We start from the raw sequence: 21,143 nt of genomic DNA, 5'->3' as shown, positions 1-21,143 counted from the left end.
TATATTCCACTCAGATGGAAGACAGGAAATGTTAGGAAAATAGACAGTTATTAAATAATACTCTAAATAAAGAAAATAATTTGGGGGGGTAAATTCACACTTAATGGGTGGGGTGTGTGCTGTGTCGGGGGAGGGGGAGAGGCACACTTGTAGCTTTGACTCCGGGGATGCAAAGGCAATTTATGTGACCAAAGTGTTTGTACCCCTGTAATATTCTGAAATTCAAAAAAAGAAGATAATTTCAGAAATGAACAATAAATAGTATAATCTGATAAAGTGTTGTACACTTTAGAAATGAATGTCAAGTATAACCTATCTGATGCAGTGATTTTTAAAAATAAATTTGATTGAAATATAATTTGCATATAAAATGTATTCATTTAAAGTGCACAATTTGATGAGTTACACCTGTAAAATTACCACTATAGTCAAGCTACAGATTATATGTGTCATTCCCCATATTTTCCTTTTGCCTCTATAAATTCTCTATGCCCCAAAACTCATTAAACCATTGATTGACTTTTTCTCAGGATAGATATAATAGTATTACATGTTTTAGACATTCACATAAATAGAATCATATAGTATGTGCATTTAGTATGTCTTCGTATGTATCAGTAGCCTTTTTCCCCTTTTATTGACAAATAATATTCTATTGTATGGATATACTATAATATATCCATTCAATGTTGATGGATTTTCAGGTCTTTTCCAGTTTAGTGGCATTATGAATAAAGCTACTATGAATGTTTAGGTGTATATCTGTATGGACATAGTTTTATTTTCTCTCAGAAAAATACCTGTAGGAGAAAATGGTGGGGTTGTAATGTAGTTGTAGGTTTATTTTTTTGCTAATAAACTTGTCAACTGTTATCCAAAGGGGTTGCATTATGAGTTCATAAGGGTAGGCACTTGATTCCACAAGATTAGTGTTCTTATGGAAGACAAACCAGAGAACAAAATCAATCTCTCTCTCTCTCTCTCTCTCTCTCTCTCTCTCTCTCTTTCTCTCTGTCTCTCTCTCTCCCTGTCTCCACACACAGCACTATAAGCCAAAAAGAGAGCCCACACTAGAAACAAAATTGGCTGAAACTTTAATTTTGAACTTCTAGCCTTCTGAGCCATGAGAAAATAAGTTTATGTTGTTTAAGTACTGTAGTCTGTGATATTTCGTTATGTCAGCCCTATCAGGTTTACACATACAGTACTCTATTCTGTTGAGGTGGTGAATTATACTGATATTCAAAAGTGAAGATAACCTTATATTTTTGTGATACACTCTTACTAGGTCATGGTATATTGTTCTTTTTATATATGGACTGTTATGTCTATTTATATCAGGAATATTGGTCTGTCCTTTCCTTTTGTAATGCCTTTATCAGGTTTCGGTATTGGTGTTATTTGGCCTCATCGTGTGTCTTCTTCCCCTAATTTTTTTAAAAAAATTTCCATTTCAAAATATTAAGGGAGTACACATGTTTTTGATGCATGGTTTGATTCAGGGCTATAAATGTGCCCATCACTTGAATAGTGTTCATTGTACCCATTACGTGGGGTTTTGCCCTTCCCCTTCCCTTCTCTCCCCTGTCTTAATTACCAATGATTTTTACTTTCCTCTGTGTATTTAAAGAAAATTGTGGAATTTAAGCACATTGTGTAATAGTGTACATTGCTCCCATGGTTCTTTCTTGTATAGGATCCCTCCTCACTTCCTGGAATGTTGGCTGCCCCAGGATATAAGAGGTCCATCCAGAAAGTATCCAGCCATGGTTAATATAACTACAGTGGTTTGCATGACAACAATGTAACCTAGCCACCAAGGAGCATGAACTGTAATGCGCATGCGTGAACAATGGCAACTTCCTTTTACTATTCAGTGAGGTGTTGGACGCCATTGAGTGAGCATATGTACTGTGTGGCCCTCGTATGTATTCCAAATGACTGAGTGAGTAGAACCATGAATCTGCATTAGATTTGGTGTTAAGCTTGAACATTCCTCCGCGGAAACTATTCATATGATTGGGAATCATTCAATCAAACTATTCATATGATAGGCTTTCCAGGACAATGTAATAAATGCAGCACAAATAAAAGTGTCTCACAAATGCTTCAATGATGGTTGAGAATCTGTTGAAAGTGATCCACATTCTGGAAGGTCTGCAACAAGCAGAACACCTGAGAATGTTGAACGTGTACGGGTTAGGTTCAGAGGCGCTGGGAGAATTGTGTGAGGTCCCAAGGTGCCTGCTTTGAAGGGGACTGAGGCGTCATTGTTCTATGTATGATGTTTCTTGTATCTTGTACCATCTTCAATAAATGTCTCTATTTTTCATATTAAATGGCTGGGTACTTTCCAGACAGACCTCATATATTCTACTCTCTCAGAACTTCAGCGTTTTTGTGCCATATTTCTACTGTGTTTCACTGATGTTGTAATTGTGAGCTAATCACTAAATAATAAGAAAGGTATAGTCATGTGAAGGCTCAGGGAAAGAGCAAACAACAAACAAAAGAACATATGAAAAAGGCCTGATCTAAGACTGAGTTAGATAATACCAAAAAAATTTAAAAAAAGAACAAAGAAATCCACTCTATCTGAATCATAGGTAAGCAAAAGCATCTGTGAAAGAAATTATACACAGACACATACAGTTAAAAGATGATAAGGGAAACACAACTAAATCTCCCAGTGGTGAGTAGTTACAGGTAATTTTAATTTCTATTTTACATATATATTTTTGCTGTTCAACCATGTTATTTGGGGTCAGAAATAATTAAAAATGAAAAAGCAAATTGACTCTATAGGATGGTGTAGGAAAGATGCCTTAAATATTACCACCTTCAACCAACAACCAAATTTGTCAACTTACAACTCAGTATCTCGACATAGACACTTGATTATAAGATAGTATTTCAGGTGGTGAATGTGTTCAAAGGAGAGATGAGTTAAGGATGGAAGAAGTTTTATATTGAAGAAGAGAAGATTAAACAGGAATGAGTCTTCAAACTCCTGAAGGCCCTCATTTTGAAGAGGGTGTGACCTTATGTTATTTGCTTCATGGAGCCAAGAAGTTAACATTAAAAACAGATTTGAAGCCCTTTAAGTTCCAATATCTGTCTGAGAGTCAATGGTTTTAATTAACTGAAGATGCCAGAAGAATATAAACAATGCAGATGGAGAAAAGAATTTAGCCTGCACAAATATAAGCCAATTTTATATTCTCTGATATACACAGGTTAGCATTAATTACATCAGCTCATTCTCATCCACCTCTGCCTCCCTCTTCATGTGACTGTCATCACTGTATTATATAAATTTAAGCCTCTTCACATCTATCCACAGCTCCCTTTTCCATCTCTACCATAACTAATGGATCACAAAGTATCTGAAACAATTTCACCCCAATCCTCTCCTAGCTAACTCTGCTGTTAGTCTGATACATCTCAAATTCTCATGCTTAGATGCATATGTTATCCTTACCTACCTTCCCTACTGCTAAGTTCTACACAAATCATCTAAAGCATACATCTCATTACTTACTTCTGTTTCTTCAAATAATTTGATAGCTCATTAATAGCAAAAACTGTCATTTGCAACAATTTTGATTTGGGATTAATAGATGACAAATGCTTAGCACAATGAATAATACCTAGTAAGTGCTCAACAAATATAAATTCTTTTTACATCATATAATTTCCAGACCTCCTCCATATTATACTGACTGTGGTCATTGTTTCCATTTGTTGAAAAAAGGAGTATTGAGAAAATAAAAATGATAACCACAATGGATTCTTTAATAAATTTGCATTAATCCTAGAAGAATCTATATCCATTTCAAAAAGGTGAGGAGGGCAAGGGAAATATACATAACCTTAACATTTGTACCCCCATAATATGCTGGAAAAAAATAAACAAATAAAGAAAAAAATCATTAAGTTAGAGATTAGAACCAGAGTTTCTTAATATGTTTTTATAATCTCTACCCCATTATGCCACAGTATTTTGTTTTATCTCAAACCTCATTCATTTTCTCTAATATATAATCTCAAATTGGTCATGTATCACTTATTTTTTTCCCCTTTAATCTATGATTGCATTGAACTTATGCTTCATGGAACTCATCATATTATAGATTTATATGTGTTGATTTATTTGTCTTTCTTTCTGTACTGTGGAATACACAGTGGCAGGACTGTGGCTTTTCTAATTCCAAATATTAACCCAGTATTACCTTTTTACACAGTTATTCCCTTGTTTACATGGGTTTTCCACATATTAATTCTCATATTCAACCACAAAACCTCTGAAAAAATTATTTGAGCAAGTATTAGAGAGAGAAATTGAAGTGTTTTCAATTTTATTTTTTGCTCATGTGAATCACTCATTTATTTCAGGTGCTGAAGAAACAATGTTTAATTTCATGACTAGAGTACACACTTGGTGACATATAAACATGTCACCAAGTTACGTTTATGGATCTGCTTGCTGATATCTGTGTCAAATATGACTTGTTATGTGACTAATAACAATTTTGCTTTTCATCAAAAATGGGCATTTGCCTCTATTCTACTTTTATTTGGAAGCAAACAATTGCCAGGAGGAAATGTCTCTGATGAGTCTCAGAAATAAATTGCATCGAATAATTCATAGTTTTAGTTAAGTCTCTAACATTCATCCTTCATTACAAAATGACTACACACAAATTTGACATGTTTGTGTGACATAATTAATAGCCCCTACAATAGAAAGTTTTGTAAAGCACAGCCTACATGGACCCAAAATCAGCCATGCACAGCATAAACTCAAAACATTGAATATCCCTATGGAAAAAAGCAGACAAAGACTGACAATATATTGGATGTGTAATTTCCCTGTGGAGTTTACAGTGAGTCAACAGAAAATTTAGTAAAGGAATGACTATACTTTGAAATCACTGGTGAGGATGGTTTAATTCTTGAGTAAGCCGTTACCTTAAGTAAACAACATATAGATGGTATGTTTTAAACTTCTTTGAGCAAACAATTAAGACCAGTCTATAGAAAAGAGGAAAATACAAATATTCAAAACCAGTGTAAGAAACAGGCTCTGACTTTGTAGAACTTTCAATTAACTGGTAATCTCAGTACTCACTATCTTCACTCCTGCACTTTTTATTCCCTCTTCAATATCTGCTATCTGATTTTGGCCCTACAGGACGGTAGACACTAATACTTGCCAATTTTAATATCTATTCTGCTCCTTTCCTCAGTATTAACAGAACCTTCATTTTCATCTGGTTTACCACCCAGGAAAAAAGAAATTATATTCCCAGGAATGTTTGAAGATGGCAACCATTAGAGATTCTTTATAATTTTGTATACATTTTGTTTCAACAGCGACTAGCTGACTTTTGTGAGGTACAGTAGGACAGGATGTGACTTTTATAAGATAAGGTGGAGGATAGGCTTTTTGATTTGATATAGAGGACACCTCTGAAATGGCACCCTTATCTTAAATTCACTTTGTGCTTTCCTGTCATTTTGTCACAGTGCCTGAAATGTTACTGCTATTGACTCATTCCATTGAATGTGTAACTAAAAAATGTGAACTTATTGTTCAAGTTCAAATAAATATGAGTTCACTATTTTTAACTTTTATTAGTAATAACATACAATCTCTTATTAATAGAAAGAAAAAAAATAAAATTAAATATATTCTAAGCAATCCTAACTGAGAAAATGAAGAAAATAAGATCAAAATATTCCATAATTGTCTTCCTGACTTGGAAATATAAGGTCATGGCTTGGTCATGCACTAAGGAAAAAACATATAAAATTAAATTCAAATTATATTCCTTTCCCAAACTAAAAATAACTTTCCATGCATATGTTTTGGGAAATAGAGGTATTAACAACAATTATAGAGAAGAATCCATAGGAGTCTCAAAAAAATAATATTTTAGCCTGAGAATTCAGAATCCTAGGAAAAATGGCTAATGAAAATTTACTATCACTATAATCTTATAGAGCAGGGGGGTAAGCCTTGAGAATAGGAGAAGGAACATCCTTCCTATTAATATTTTCAAGGTAGGATTCCTTCTTATTGCTTATTTATTTAAAGACAAAATTAGCAAAGATGTACTATGCTGGTAATTTTAGGGGCTAAAGAGTATATTCATGAGTTTTGTAAGATTGTATATAGTGAACCACTAAGTGGGGATAATACTTACACTTAAAACAATGTGTGATTAGTAAAAAATGATCCATAATTATCAGCTAAATGGGCTACTTCCCAGCAAATATAAGATTGAATTAAGCCAGGCATTTGTCCTCAAGAATTTTAGACTTGTTTAACCCAGGATATAGTTTTCCTCCATCTAACCCATTTCTTTTATGCTTTTTTAAAGTATTAGTTGGCATATGCAACCCTTAATGCTCTTCACTAACATATACTTCACCCTCAATAATATCATCTTCATATTTTTTTTCTGAGAAAAAAATGGTCGTCTGAGATTCACAGAATCCAGACCAGCAAGAAGCCTTAGAGCATAACTGTGTTTCTGAATTAAAAATCTATAAAAACAATTACCATGAACTCCTTTGGAAGTCTAAAGAAAACCATAGATCCTCTTATTCTGAAAAATAAGCGTATCCATGTACATGTGTGTAACCATACACACACATATCCATTTGATGCAAATACTTTGTTCGCAAATTCCCTGAAACCCATCTAGGAACCCCTTGGGCCTCCAGACTCTGAGAGAACAATTCTAATCTGGGGGAGTACACATACTCTCTACTGCTTTCACTACTGTTTTTATGCCTGGATAGTGTGTCTGAATCAGCAGTTATCCTTTATTTCTACAATTTGAATCCTACATTATTGAAATTTAAAGAACTTTAAAGTTCTTAGAAATTGAACTTGATTTTTTCCTGTTGTTAGAAAACATGGTTTTCTGTTGTTGACTTTGTTGCTTTGATAAATATTTTTTTAATTTTTAGACATTTTTATTTGACATCTATGGCATACTAATAATTTCTGTATCCAGTAATATTTTGAAAACATTTATTTTAGAGAAAAAAGCCATCAATTATATATATATATTTTTTTTTTGAAGCATGACTTTAATTTTTTTTTTCGGCATATTATGGGGGTACAGATTTTAAGGTTTCAATAAATGCCCTTCCCCCCCTCCCCCCACAAGTCTGAGTCTCCATCATGACCATCCCCCAGATGGTGCACATCTCACTCGTTATGTATGTATATACCTGCCCCCCCCAATACCCTATTACTGTAGTACCTATGTGTCCACTTAGGTGCTACTCAGTTAATACCAGTTTGCTGGAGAATATATCTGGTGCTTGTTTTTCCATTCTTGGGATACTTCACTTAGTAATATGGGTTCCAGCTCTAACCAGGAAAATATAAGATGTGCTATATCACCATTGTTTCTTAGAGCTGAATAGTACTCCATGGTATACATATACCACATTTTATTAATCCATTCTTGGATTGATGGGCACTTGGGCTGTTTTCACAGCCTTGCAATTATGAATTGTGCTGCTATAAACATTCGAGTGCAGGTGTCTTTTTTGTAGAGTGTCATTGGATCATTTGGGTAGCATCAATTATATTAAATTAGAAAAATAATAAATTTTAAAAATGAGAATCAATTCATAACTTCTGGAATTTGTTAATAGAGGGAAGCAATAGATTACAAAGGAATGATCACAGGACAGAGAATCAGGAAATCAAATCCTTATTCTTGATTATATTGCAACATACTAACCAAGTCTGTCTAGAAACCTGAAGAGTTTGAAACATGTTTTTCTCTGTCTCTATTCCTTTTGTTCCTTTTTCTTTATTCCTTCCTTTCTTATTTTTTTTTTTGTGTTCAGACTGTAGTGGTACTCCTTAAATATAATATTATACAGAAGCCCCACATATCAGGTAAAAGTGGAATTTTATTATTATGACTTTATTTGGCATGTGCTGCCTCAGTCATGATCTCAGAGCTTTTATTTGAATAGTGGGAATATTTGGAATATAGAATTATGAAAATTTCTGTAGCTTTACTCACCCTTATAAGTAATTCCCTTTGAATAAAATGTTAGTAGATTCCCTGAAGCACTTGATGCACCCATAAAAAGGAAAGTTTAGTTTGTCAAATTTCTTGTATGGTGGCGACTAAGTGAAATAGATCTGAATTCCAAGCATGGTTCTGCCATTTATAAGCCATGGAACCCTGGACAAGTGATTTAAACCTCCTAATTCTATGACTTTTACCTTTAACATGAAGAAACTAACACTATTCTTTTCTAGGGCAAAGTTCATGTTAAATGTTCAAAACGATCAGTTCAGTGTCTAACACATAATAGGCAAAACTTAATACTTCCTTTTCTCCCTTCAGCAGTCATTATATTCTCTATATTTCAATTTTACAATATGTAAAATGAATGTGTTGTACTAGACTAAATCATCATAACAAGTTCAAAATTCTACAACTAATTGTCTCAACAGCTAATTTGGGCTTGTGGACCTGGCCTGCGTTGCCTGCTCTTTGCTACTTCCGTTAGCACACTGATATCAGTAGAGACATAGAACAAATCAAGTTCCCATGCATTTTATCAGAGTCTGTAGTGGCAGGAAGAACTGGAGAAACTGATACTAACAAGGGGACAAGCTTAGGGTTCTTTAAATATCCATGTAAAGGAAGAAGTCATTGCAGAATCAGTGTACAGCACTTTCCTTGAATGTCTAACTCTCCATCATTATTTCAACAACATTCCAGGAACAGAGTCTTCTTTAGAACGACACAATTTGAATACTGTTGTATAAAGTTAAATCTACACGGCAAGAGTTGAACATTAGCATGACTTACTACTAGGACTCAGTTCCCTTTCGTTGTGATGTCTTTCCTGGGCTAATTTTTTTTTTTTAATATATTGAGAATTAGTTTCAACCTTTTCCGACCATGATTCAGATATCTTCCTGACCTTTAGAGACTGTCCAAAGACTATTTGGCTACCTAATACTGGAAACTAGGCACAAGATCATTCAACTCTGCCTAAGATATGGGGGGAATTCCTGTGGTTAAACCTTTGTGGTTTGAAAGCTGAGGCTTTCTTGTGGCCTTAGGATGTCCTTTGCCTGCTGATTCTTTGGGGGACTCCATAGGATTTATTGCCATGCTAGGACATTTCAAGCACTTACCACATAGTTGGCAAATAATGAAAAAATAAATTTAAGTATCATTAGTGTAGCTTACCTCCTCCTGATTGTGAAATGAGGAAGAAATAATGGGAAAATGTCACGGAATGGAAAAGGAGTCATTTTATATGGCAACATCCCAAACTTCATAAGAATAGAACACATCTGGTACCAAAAACCAGCTTGCCATTAGCAGCATTGCCCTGGATTTTAGAGTAAGTATGGAAGATGAGTAGCTATTTACCACTCTACCCAAGTCTAAGAAAATCTTGGTATCCTCAATGAAGTAGAGGTAAAGGATGAGAAAGATTTGAAGGGGAAGAAATTAACTGCAGAAATATTTGAAGGACCTTGGGAAAGTAACCCTCCTGAAATTCAAATGGATATTTATTAATTTACTTCTAATCTCTAAAGTAAGTAAATCTGACAGATGACCCATGAATTCTATTCCTATTTTCTCAGTCAGCTCAACTTTGCCCTATTTTAAGGCTCTACTGATTTAGAAATTATTCATTTCTTCTATCTAAAAATTATCTTCTGTATTTTGTGGCTATAATAAGCAACATGGACAGTACATTATGCTAAAAAAAAAAAAAAGGTAGATTTATAATCAGGAAACTTGATTGCTCTTCCTAAGCTCAGCCATCTGCATGCATAGTGTCTAGTCTGGTGGGCTCTAGTTTCTTCTATGAGAGGAAGAAGGTCAACCTTCCAAAAGCTAATTCATTAAAGCATCATCTTGTACAAAAACTCACTTGATGAATGTATCAATCTATCAAAATCTTTAAAGATAATTAACATTCTTATAGATGTATAATCTTATTATTTAAAAATATTCTTGAATATATTTAATCAATACAAACTTCTGAAAGCATTTTTAAAGGGATGTCTAGTTTATCAAACCTGAAGATTACTAGATAACTTAGTTTTTCTTTTAAAAATATTTTTCTTGTGACTATAACTAAAATTTCATCATTTCATATGTGAAGATGTCATCTTATATAGATTTTCTTCTAACCTTGAAAAAGTTGTTTCCTATTTTGCCAACAGTTTAGCATTTTTTAGGGTTATTTCCAAATTTTACTGATTGAAAAATTTGGAATATTTCCATACTAATGTACAAAACAAAAAATGTATTTCTTTTAACTCTTTAGATGATTTACAATGACTAATGTGAATCTAGAAGGTTTTAACTGTGTTGAACGATTTCTGCAGAGGGTCAATTGACCAGCTTTTATTTTCCTGTCATAACAGCTAATACACTAGTTTTTCCCAGTTCCTCCCTGCTGGATCTTGAAACCCGTGCAGAGCGAGGGGCCCCTCTGCTGGCAGAAAGACAGACCAGATAATCTGTGCAAAGCACAGTGTCTGGCCTGCCCATAGCAGGGAGCTTTGGTGCAGAAAGGATATAATCTCAGAGACAGATGCGGGGAAATCTAGAGGCAGCAGGAGGATTTGAGGGTGCTTCTGTCCTCAAATCAAAGCCTTCACAGTAGTCTTGCCAATGTATCACGCCTGAATTTCTGTAGACTTTATAATTAGATTAAGGTATAAGAAAACTTGGTGAATTAAATGAACCGGTTGTTTGGATACAGAATGGAAAACATGATACTGTTTAATTCCACTGTGCTAACAGAAGTGGGAATTAAAGGAGGTGGAATAATGTACAGAAAGTTTTACAGAAGGGACACTTTTTGACCTGTTTTTGCCACTTGAAGCTGGAAAAGTGGATTCAAAAGGAAACAAATAATTTTGATTGTGGAAATAAATTATTGGAGTGAGATGGGGTAAGATGTTATGCAGAGAGATCAGTAAAAACATGGCTGCAATAAGTTATCAACAATGAACTAATGCAAGAAACTTCATTTGCCATGTGCAGGCTGACAAGAGATTTATTTAGGAGGTGTTCAAAAGTGACGGTTTATAACATGGTCCCATAACACAAAGAAAGGAATATACAAACTGGAGTAAATTTTATGGGAAAGAAACTCTGGTTTGGATTTGTTTATTGTAAAGTTCTGGGATACATTGACAGAGTTCATGGACCATCCATTGGTTAGTGAGCTGGCTATAGAACTGTCTCAAACCCTTTTAGCATTCAGCTATTATTGTTGAACATGATCACAGATTCTTAGATAAGGGTGTACATTACCTACTTACTTATATTGCTTATTTTTATCGCTGCCTCTCATGTAACCTTGGTAAGAAGGAAAAAAGAGACCATTCCTAACTGGAAGATAAATCCTCTGAATATTAGAATTCTGGTGGAGGTTGCCACTAGAGGAGGCAACCTTGCATTATACTATTAGATGAGAATAAGGTTAGGAAGGCGCTCACCTCAGTAGCCTGTAAATACGCTAGGTTAATAGGATACGTTTTTTTCTGGTCAAAATAGACTTTTCACTTCCACAGCAGATCTCAAGATATTCCAACAGATTCCAATAGGTGAAACCAGTGAGTTGAGCATGGATGACCCTTTTCTCAAGAAAACTATTTGTGCTCAACTTTTGTCAATTTTTACCAGGTATGTATAGCTGGTTCTCACTCCACCCTATCCCAAACACCTTTAATTCCACATACATTCATTCCTGCATTATCAAAAGCAATCATTTCCTATTTTAAGTCTACTAGTTTTGCTACGGTCTGAATGTTCCCTAAAGTTCATGTGTTGAAACTTAAGCCCTATTGTGGTGTTATTAAGAGATGAGGTCTTTTGGAAAGTGATTAAGTTATGGGAGGTCAACCCTTATGAATGAATTAGAGCCTTATAAAAGGGCCAGGAGAAACTAGCTTAAGCCCCTTTTTTGCCTTCAGCTCCTTCCACCAAGTGAGGACACAACATTCTTCCCTTCTGGAGGACACAGCAATAAGGAGCCATCTTGGAAATGGAGACCAGGCCTTCACCAGGCATTGAACCTGCCAACACCTTGATCTTGGACTTCCTACCTCCAGAACTGTGAGAAATAAAGTTTTATTATTTACAAGTTACCTAGTTTGGGGTATTTTGTTACAGCAGCACAAACAGACAAGTTTGGTTAGGAGTCTGATGATCTTCTAAGGGGAAACATTTACACTAGTGAGAACAAAGTGACCTAGTTAGGGTATAGAATATGATGCTATAAAGCAAGATGACACTAAAATAATTACTCAGACAAGATGGAAGCCTGATTATTCAAGTAAGGGTCCAAAAGTGTCACAGATCATGGTGGGCAAACAACTCTGCTCTATAAACTTGTCTAGGTTTCCAGGTGACTTCTATCTGTGCTGACCCATCATTCCTCTGGACCTTCTGCCTATCTGCATAATTGAAGCTTCTAGCTTACAGCCCCATGTTAATATCCCAGTATTATGGAACATAAAAGAAAGCTCATGACCAGTTACTTTATATTTAAAGAGATGACAAGGAAATTGTATACGTAACTTTGCTAATATCCTCTGGTTCAAACTTAGTCATATGGCCACACTTAGCTGCAAGGGGTCCTGGAAAATGTTTTCATCTGGTCAGTTATATACCCAACTAATATCAAGAAATTATATTATTAAAACAAAGAGAGGAAGAAGGAATGATGAAGGAAGATGAACAAGGATGACATTTTGAGAATGTGTAAGTAGAGCTATCCAAATCTGTGCTCTAATATTCTTGTGTAATGTTACTTAACTTTTCAAATAAATTCATGATTGTGACCAAAGCAAAAAAAAAAAAAAAAATAGAAAGGCACTGCTTTGTTTTCAAATGCATACATTACTCTGAGATTCTAATATCTCTGTATCCTAATAAATTATAATAATTGTACACAGTGTGTACAATATACAGTATGTCTATGCCAGAAAAAAAATCTGGTCTGGAAGTGTGTAATATGTAACTTGCACAGAAATATTATATATACATATGCACGCACATTTATAAGCCTATTTTAACTATACAAATAACTGTGTATGTATATATACATATACACACACATACATAACCATAAGTGAAATTGTAGGAGCTGATAACAGTGAATGTATAGAATGAAAAGAGAATATCAACTCAAGAACAGGACATGGACAAGCATGGAACTTAGCTCTCAGAAGAACAAACAGAAGAAACTGAGAAGGAACAAAGTAGGTGAATTATTGTTGTTCATGGGAACGGAATAAGAAAGGGTTTGAGAAGTTCCAGATGTCACAGTAAAGCCAAATAAACCAAAGACCAAAAATGATCTACTAGATTGACCAGGTAGGTGATTATTGGTTATCTTGGTAAAAGTTGAATCAGAGGGGCTGTGGAACCAAAATTATAAAGAATTCAAGACTGAATATAAGATAATAATGTGGACCAAGCATTTATGGAGAGATTGGGGGGTTGAATGACATCAAAATAAAATAGTCAAATTAAATATAGCAAGATGCAGTGTCTTCATGTTTCATCTATAGTTTATAGAATGATGCCAGATTTATCTTGCTAGGTTTTACTATATTCTGGCATTGATTCATTGTGATGGAGTTAAAGTTTTATATTAGAGAGGGGATTTGGAGTTTTCTGATGGACGTGGGCCTTTTCCTCATGTCTAATTGAGCTAGAAATGATTTTGCATAAAAAAATTCCCCAGTCATTCTGCCATTCTGGAGTCACGGCTATACTGTGAAAAGTAAGTTAACAGTTAATACAGGGAGATTTTTTAAGGGTCCTGGCTTGAAAATCCAGGAAAGAGATAATATGACAGAAGGGGAGAAGCATAAATTTTCAAGGTAGCACTTTTTTTAAATAGCATTACTTTAGAGTGAAATCATGCTTATTCCCTAGAAGAAAAGTGCCAGTAGAGGAAAGAATAAAAATATAAGAAAGAGAGAAATACAGTGGCAGGGTGGCCGGCAGGGAAAGGATGTAGGAAGAGGGAAGGATGAGGGGAGAGAATAAAGAAGGAATCAGTGTCCCGAGGGGAATTATTGGAGTGTTGAACTGAAAAGCCTGGATGAGAGGAAAAGCTTAACAGCTTAAACAGGGTAAGGTGTTTCTAACTTGAGAATGAGATGGTTCCATGCAAGAAAAGCCCACCATTCATTTCATCTTCTTTCATAGATGAGAACACTGATACTCAGGTAAGTTCAGGGACTGTACAAAAAGTCAAAAACCAATAAATATCTAATATAGATTTTTAAGGCCTTTTGTTAGTGTTTTACATGTTTTAAATAATCTTTGTCAGTTTTCTTTGAGTTGTTTCCAGGACCTCCCTGTTCTACTTAAATTGTCGTGTCCTGAGTCAGTCATGCATTTCCAGCAGAACTAATTAAATAGAATGCAATGGGACCGTGGGATTGATTTTGCTCCTTCTAACATACCTCCTGGTCACTTTGGGGTTTTGTTTTTGTTTTTGTTTTGTTTTGTTTTGTTTTGTTTTTTTGCCTTGTAAATGATGTCCTCTCATAACTATTATGTTTGGAAAATGAGGCATGACCTCTTCGAGCCTCTCCGTATTGTCAGATAATATTTAGGCAACGCTCAGGCCAAGAAGCTCTATGTGATGCTCCCTAGAGCATCCAGGATCAACACAGCAGGTAGTATCACTGTGCTCAAAATAGTGAAAAGAAGTCAATGTTGTTTGCATGGCTAAATAAAACCAATTTAAGTCCAATTAATTTTAATTGGACTTAAGTCTTTAAGTCCAATTAAAGATTATTTTCTTCTTTTTCCAAAAAAGGAGTTCTAGTCTTATTTTATTGAATCTCATCCCAGTGACTGAGTTTTTTACAAGCTTGCTCATAAGTTTTCTGTTGCTTCCCATTCACCAACATCCGAAACACTCACTGGTTACTCCACCCCAAGAGACTTCTTGGGAAACAGCAGGCAGCAGCAGATGGCAGCTGTTGGGACCCAACCCAGACTCTGCTTTTTCAGATGACTGCCTATAAAATGTGAGTGTCAAGAAGAACGCAGAGCTCTGCCACATTTTTCTTAACGGATAAGGTAAAACAATCATAAAAGGGAAGAATATTGACCACAAAATACACTGTTCTAGCCAAGATTGTTGCCCTGTCCAAAGCCAGCAAAGTGTCACCAGGAGAAAATCTACAACTACTTTCAATCGGCATTGAGCAACCTTACAATATTTGGTTCATCTCTCAGCCATGGGGTGTGGCTGGCTTCATGTACAATCAGTTGCACTGTTATTTCTGGGAATTCCAGGAGACACTTCTACACATACAGTTTTGAGCTGATGAAGGCCCACATAAGAATGTCAAGAAATGGCCACAATCTTTCTTACCATTTCTCAGCACCTCTAGAGGCATGTCAGCTCTTGTCTTTCAGAGAAAGATCACCCTGGACTGAGTCCAGCCACCTGTTTCAGCTCTCTGAGCCTTTGTATTTTTTTTAGTTTATTGACTCTTATTGGTTATTAAATTGAGTTGAAAATTTAAAAAGAAAAAGGAAATGATAATGGAAATAATTATAATTACTCAAAACCCAACTACTCAGAAATAACCACTATAAAAATTATAATGCATTTTTTCTCCTCTCCCTCTCTTTCCCTTTTACTTGAAGTGAGAGAGAGAGAATATGGTATATTACAATACAAGGAGCACACACAGGTCAATGTGATGTAACAGGAATTTGGGAATTTGGGTAGGAATCATACCCATCTTTTCTTTCCCTATGACATAACAAAAATTTTATGAAAAGGGATAATGTCATTTGCTTATTAATAAAGCTTACAAATCGAAATTCAAAATTATAATATTATAAAGCTCTTGACTCATATAGGCAAAGTACTTTCAACAACATTGAGAATGCATTTCATGTAATTATTTTACAGTTTTAAAATCTGTGCCAGACAGCAATGCAAATAAAATTCACAAATAAGCATATTATACAGATATCTACTCACCCTCAATGAAATGCAAATAAACCCAATATGTATGTATTTCATTTAATATTGCATATGTTATCAGTATAATGTATGTATTATATATAACACATATCTATGTATGTGTATATATAAGTGTGCGTATCTTATTTATGCTCTTTATAAGTTTTACTATTTTGGTATTAAAATATTTAGATACTTTTATCCAGTAAATCCATGCTCAGAAATGTATTCTGAGAGTCTACTTAAAGATGTGACCTGATATGATTTTTAATATATACATATTCAAGCATGTTCAGGAAGGCATTATTTATAATGGTGAAAAATGCAAAACAGCCAAATAAAAAATATTAGAATTAGTATATTATTTTCTTCAAAATCCATCCAATGATATATGTCACAACTGTTGCTTCTTCAGCCTTTTCCTGACTGGTTCTTATTGCTCTACAGGCCCAAATATACACAGACTAAGACTGAGTTCTTCACCCCAAGTTTTATGGGCAATTCAACTTCCACTACTTATCCAAAGTATGGAACTTTCATCGGATAAAGGAGAAGGCTCACCTCCAAGCTTCAATCATTATTGACTGATGAACCATCTCCCATGTTAATAGAGAAAGGTCCAATCTCTTTAGTTTGCCCTTGCAAAGCAGCACTTAGAGAGATAGAAGGAGATTTTGTGCCCACTATAGCAGAAGGAGCTTTGGTGGAATTTATGAACTATTTTTTTTCAATTTCCCCTATTCTTTGTTTATGCCACTTTCCTTTCATGCTCTCCTGATCTATATCCCCAGAACACACACTTCCACAGAGAAATTTACTGCTTGCATGCTGATTCACTGACTTGGCACACAAGGTCCCTTCTATTAATAACACATACCATGATTCAGACAACTTCTTCAAATTGTTCTGCATTTAAATCAGCTACTATGGGCAGGAATGGTGCCAATACTTAGAAGGATGCAGAGGAAGAGAAAGTTCACAGTGTCATGTGCATCTGAAAGTTTATGCTTGAACTTCAGGTATAAAAGAGCCCTGAAAGTTTATGCTTGAACTTCAGGTATAAAAGAGCTACTAGATGATCTTTATGTCCACTAGTTGGATTTCTATTGACTTTCAAATCAATTAATTTACAAAAACATACAGAAATTGATACCAGGATTGCAGTGTTGAAACACAGTTCCCTGTCCAAACAGGGAACTAACTGAAATAAGATGAGTTGGATGCCATTTGGGAGGAGAGGTGAGGGGAAGCTCTATCTCTGTTCAGGAATTTGTTGATACTTGTTTAACGCTAGAAAAAAAAAATGGCTAAACTTCTGTCTGGATTTCAGTCCATGTGTGTACAAAACCTAGAAGGGTAGAGAACTTGGTGGAAAAATCACAAGATGTTCAAATATGTTAGCTGTTTCTTCCAGACTTTAGTAGAACTTTGATAGAAAAGAACCATCTTCAGTCTCAGGCATCATATCTGACATTGAGAAGAGTATGACATGGAGTTCTTTCCTTTTAAAGAGAGGCCTTTTTCTACCAGAGGGCAACAGTGCTAGAGTATGGCAGATCATGTAAGCTTTTGGTCTCCAGGAATTAAATGCAATAAAACAAACCATTTTGCTCAAAGGTGAAGTGCAAACAAACAATTTGGCAATAAATACATCAAGGATTAATGTTTAGATTCAGAAGTATTTAGAAAATGAATAATATTGATTTTTTTACCCGACCCCTCCATCATCTCCTGATTACTGACTCTACAAAGCAAAGGTAATATTTGTTTCCATTGTATAGGGCACATCCTTATAGCAGGGAACTGTTGAGCCATTTGTCACCACCCATGCCAGAATGGTTGTCATTACTCTAAGGGCTATAGGAAAGGACAGAAAGGGCAGAAGACTATGACTTAGAAAAAGAAACAAGAGCATGATCCAGGTTCAACAATTATGGACTGGATTTATGACATTTCTAATCCATGGTGTTTATTTTAATCAAATTTAATAGCTGCCTAATGGTGTATTGCATAAATACTTGAGAAACTCAAAACATTTTTTTACAAAAGTCTGTGAGTATTTTTAATGGAAAGGTAGTTCCTAGGCCTGCATAATTTAACCCACTGAAACTCATTGCTCTCTGTCTCCTGTTATGTTCACTTAAAATGCCCTGAGTTTTGTCATTGGAGGGCAAATGATAAATAAATCATTGCAAAGAGAGTAACTGTGTGCTGGCAGATTTCTAAACCAAGGAACTCATGCTATCATCAGAAGAGGAATTATACCCTACCTTAGCCAAGTAGCATGTGACATCTTATATACACTGACATTCACTGTATTTGCTTTGCCTGTCCTTGGTTTTTATTTTTTAAATTGGAGTTTTAATAGTGTTCTCTCTGTATCTCTGTATTTTAGAACATGTTTCAGTGGCTATGTTTTATTTAACCACATATTGCAGGATATTCAGGAGCCCTGTTTGACCTAACAGACAGGCATGAAAATCACCTTGAAATTCTTAGAGGTATATATGAAATGTGACTCTAGATTATCTCCTATAGAGGAGATAACAGTATCTGTGTATGTGTGTATGTGTTTGTGTGTGTGCGTGTTCGTGCATACGTGCATATGTGTGTGAATGATTACATTATGGGATGGTTAATTATGTGTGTCACCTTAACTAGGCTATGATATATTGTTTGGTCAAATTCTAGTCTAGATATTGCTGTGAAAGTATTGTTTAGATGTGATTAACATTTATAATCAGTTGACTTTAAGTAAAGGAAATTACCCTTTGTCTTAGTCCATTTGGGTTGCTATAACAAAATACCATAAACTGGGTAGCTTATAAAATCAGCAATTTATTTGCCACAGTTCTGGAAACTGGGCACCCCGAGATCCAAGTGACTGGCAGATTCAGCGTCTGGTAAGAGACCACTTTTTAGCTCAAATGTCCTCACATGGTAGAAAGATGAGGGTTTCTCTGGGGCCCCTTTTATAAGGGCACAAATATCATTTATAAGGCTCTGTCTTCATAAACTAATTACTTCTCAAAGTTTCCACCCCCCAATACTATCATTTTGAGGGTTAGGATTTCAACAAATGAATTTGGGAGGTTCATAAACAATCAGGCCATAGCACCTTCTATAATATGGGTGGGCCTCATGCAATTCATTGAAGGTCTTAAGGATACAGACTGAGGTTTCCCAAAGAAGAAAGAATTCTTCCTGAAATCTGCAACAGTGAAATCTTACCTGAGTTTCCAGCCTGCTGGCCTGCTCTACAGATTTCAGACTTGCCAGTGCCCACAATAGCATGAGCCAATTTATTAAAACCTCTCTGTATATACACATACACACATGAGACTTCAAAAAGTTTGTGGGACAATGGAATTAAAAGATAAAAATATAAACTTTATTTCACAATATAACTCTCCATCAACCAAGACATTTTTTGCAAGTGATGATATCAGCCATCTTTGCCCATCTCTAAAAAACATATGGCCCTGAAAATTTAACCATGTCAATGTAGTCATTTTTACATTATCAATTACCAATTGAGGAAAAAGCATTTTTAAGATTAGGAAACAAAAAAGAAGTCAGAATAAGCCAAATCATGATTATAAAGTAGATGCATAATAATTTCCTATAAAAAGTCTCACAAAATTTCTTTCCTTTGATGAGAGGAATGAGCAGAAATGTTGTCCTGGTAAAGAAAGACTCTCTGATGAAGATTCCATGGGCGTTTTTCTGCTAAATTTTGGCTAACTTTCTTAAAACACTCTCATAATAAGCAGATGTTATCATTCTTTGGCCCTCCAGAAAGTCAACAAGCTAAATGCGTTGAGCATCCCCAAAAACTATTGCCATGACCTTTGCTCTTGACTTGCCTGTTTTCACGTTAACTAGACCACTTCCCCTTCTTGGTAGCCATTTGTTTGACTATGTTTTTCTTTAGAATCATACTGGTAAAACCCATGTTTCATCTCCTGTTAAAATTCTGCAGAGAAATGCTTCAGGATCTTGATCCCACTTGTCTAAAAATTTCCATTGAGAGCTCTACTATTGTGTGCAACTGATCTGGATACAAGCCTTTTGGCACCCATTGAGTGGAAAGTTTGCTCAATGTTAATTTTTAGTTAGAATTGTGTAAGCTGATCCAATTGGGATGTCTATTGTGTTGGTATCATTTCTGTTGTTAATCGTCAGTCCTCTTCAATTAAGGCACAAACAAGATGAGTTTTCATAAATCAATGTAGATGATCTGCTGCTGTGGGCTTCATCTTCAACATCATCTCATCCCTTATTTATTCATTTATTTTAGAGACAGAGTCTTGCTCTGTCACCCAGGCTGGAGTGTAGTGGCCCAATCATAGCTCAAAATCCTGGGCTCAAAGGATGGTCCTATCTCAGCCTTCCAAGTAGTTAGGACTACAGGTGTTCACCACCACACCTGGCTAATTTTTTAATATTTTTTTAGAGATAAGGTCTCACTATGTTGTTCAGGCTGGTCTCAAACTCCTGGGATTACAGGCATGAGCAACCACACCCAGCTCATCCCTTCTTATGATGAGTAAGTAACCCATTTGTAAACTGTTGATTTCTTTGGGGCATCATGTCCATAAACTTTTCATACAACATCAATGTTTTTACCATTCTTCCACCCAAGCTTCATCATAAATTTAATATTTGTTCTTGCTTCAATTTTAGCAGAATTTGTGTTGTTCTGATAAAGGTTCTTTTCAAACTGATGCCTTCTCTTTCTTAGTGCCTCAAACTAGATCATGTTCGGATATAACAATTTAGTGTAAGGTTATTTTGGTGGAAAAAAATTTGAACTCCATGCATAGTTTTTTTCATAATACTTATTTCCCATGAACTTTTTGAAGACTCTTTACGTGTGCGTGTGTGTATGTGTGGTTTTGTCTGAGGAACCCTAATACATATTATTTTAAGATTTTTTTTTTTTACTTTTTAGATATCATTTTAATGAGGTAAAATTGGCATATGCTAAATTAACATATTTAAAGTGAACAACTTGGTAAGTTTTGACATATGTATTATGCTACAAAATCATCAGTGTAATCAAGGTAATGAACATATCTTCCCTCCCCATAAAATTCCCTATG

The sequence above is a fragment of the Microcebus murinus genome, chromosome 7 (genome assembly GCF_040939455.1).
Source record: "Microcebus murinus isolate Inina chromosome 7, M.murinus_Inina_mat1.0, whole genome shotgun sequence".
NCBI classification, from domain to species: Eukaryota; Metazoa; Chordata; class Mammalia; order Primates; family Cheirogaleidae; genus Microcebus; species Microcebus murinus.
The sequence above is the reverse complement of the archived record's forward strand: the minus strand, read 5'-3'. Positions refer to the sequence as shown.